The following is a 2,382-nucleotide window of genomic DNA, read 5'->3' as shown; positions in this document are numbered from 1 at the left end:
TCCAACAGTCTCCCACTTGCACTAGAGTCAATAATCTAGTTACATTGTGATGAATCAAACACCCATGGAATTCTGGTGTTGATCATGTTTTGTTCTAGGGAGAGGTTTAGTCAACGGATCTGCTACATTCAGGTCCGTATGTACTTTAAAAATATCTATGTCTCCATCTTGAACATTTTCACGAATGGAGTTGAAGCGACGCTTGATGTGCCTGGTCTTCTTGTGAAACCTGGGCTCCTTGGCAAGTGCAATAGCTCCAGTGTTGTCACAGAAGAGTTTGATCGGCCCCGACGCATTGGGTATGACTCCTAGGTCGGTGATGAACTCCTTCACCCAAATTGCTTCATGTGCTGCCTCCGAGGCTACCATGTACTCCGCTTCACATGTAGATCCCGCCACGACGCTCTGCTTGCAACTGCACCAGCTTACTGCCCCACCATTCAAAATATACACGTATCCGGTTTGTGACTTAGAGTCATCCAGATCTGTGTCAAAGCTAGCGTCGACGTAACCCTTTACGACGAGCTCTTTGTCACCTCCATAAATGAGAAACATGTCCTTAGTCATTTTCAGGTACTTCAGGATATTCTTGACCGCTGTCCAGTGTTCCTTGCCGGGATTACTTTGGTACCTTCCTACCAAACTTACGGCAAGGTTTACATCAGGTCCGGTACACAGCATGGCATACATAATAGACCCTATGGCTGAGGCATAGGGGATGACACTCATCTCTTCTATATCTTCTGCCGTGGTCGGACATTGAGCTGAGCTCAATTTCACACCTTGCAACACAGGCAAGAACCCCTTCTTAGACTGATCCATATTGAACTTCTTCAATATCTTATCAAGGTATGTGCTTTGTGAAAGACCTATGAGGCATCTTGATCTATCTCTATAGATCTTGATGCCTAATATATAAGCAGATTCTCCAAGGTCCTTCATTGAAAAACTCTTATTCAAGTAGGCCTTAATGCTGTCCAAGAGTTCTATATCATTTCCCATCAAAAGTATGTCATCTACATATAATATGAGAAATGCTACAGAGCTCCCACTCACTTTCTTGTAAACGCAGGCTTCTCCATAAGTCTGCGTAAACCCAAACGCTTTGATCATCTCATCAAAGCGAATGTTCCAACTCCGAGATGCTTGCACCAGCCCATAAATCGAGCGTTGGAGCTTGCACACCTTGTCAGCATTCTTAGGATCGACAAAACCTTCCGGCTGCATCATATACAATTCTTCCTTAAGGAAACCATTAAGGAATGCCGTTTTGACGTCCATTTGCCATATCTCATAATCATAGAATGCGGGAATTGCTAACATGATTCGGACGGACTTCAGCTTCACTACGGGTGAGAAAGTCTCATCGTAGTCAACCCCTTGAACTTGTCGATAACCCTTAGCGACAAGCCTAGCTTTATAGATGGTCACATTACCATCCGCGTCTGTCTTCTTCTTAAAGATCCATTTATTTTCTATGGCTTGCCGATCATCGGGCAAGTCAGTCAAAGTCCATACTTCGTTTTCATACATGGATCCTATCTCGGATTTCATGGCTTCCAGCCATTTGTCAGAATCCGGGCCCGCCATTGCTTCTTCATAGTTCGAAGGTTCACTGTTGTCTAACAACATGATTTCCAAGACAGGGTTGCCATACCACTCTGGTGCGGAACGTGTCCTTGTGGACCTATGAAGTTCAGTAGCAACTTGATCTGAAGTTTCATGATCATCATCATTAACTTCCTCTCTAGTCGGTGCAGGCACCTCAGGAATATTTTCTTGAGTTGCACCATTTTCCGGTTCAAGAGGTAATACTTCATCAAGTTCTACTTTCCTCCCACTTACTTCTTTTGAGAGAAACTCTTTCTCTAGAAAGGATCCATTCGTGGCAACAAAGATCTTGCCTTCAGATCTGAGGTAGAAGGTATACCCAATAGTTTCTTTTGGGTATCCTATGAAGACGCATTTTTCCGACTTGGGTTCGAGCTTTTCAGGTTGAAGTTTCTTGACATAAGCATCGCATCCCCAAACTTTTAGAAACAACAGCTTAGGTTTCTTCCCAAACCATAATTCATACGGTGTTGTCTCAACGGATTTCGACGGAGCCCTATTTAAAGTGAATGCGGCAGTCTCTAAAGCATAGCCCCAAAATGATAGCGGTAAATCGGTAAGAGACATCACAGATCGCACCATATCTAATAGAGTGCGATTACGACGTTTGGACACACCATTACGCTGAGGTGTTCCAGGCGGCGTGAGTTGTGAAACTATTCCACATTTTCTTAAGTGTGTGCCAAATTCGTGACTCAAGTATTCTCCCCCACCATCTGATCGCAAGAACTTGATTTTCCTGTCACGTTGATTCTCAACCTCACTCTGAAA

Source organism: Triticum urartu, chromosome 4A, assembly GCF_056163025.1.
Source record: "Triticum urartu cultivar PI428250 chromosome 4A, HENAU_Tu73, whole genome shotgun sequence".
Lineage (NCBI taxonomy): Eukaryota > Viridiplantae > Streptophyta > Magnoliopsida > Poales > Poaceae > Triticum > Triticum urartu.
The sequence above is the reverse complement of the archived record's forward strand: the minus strand, read 5'-3'. Positions refer to the sequence as shown.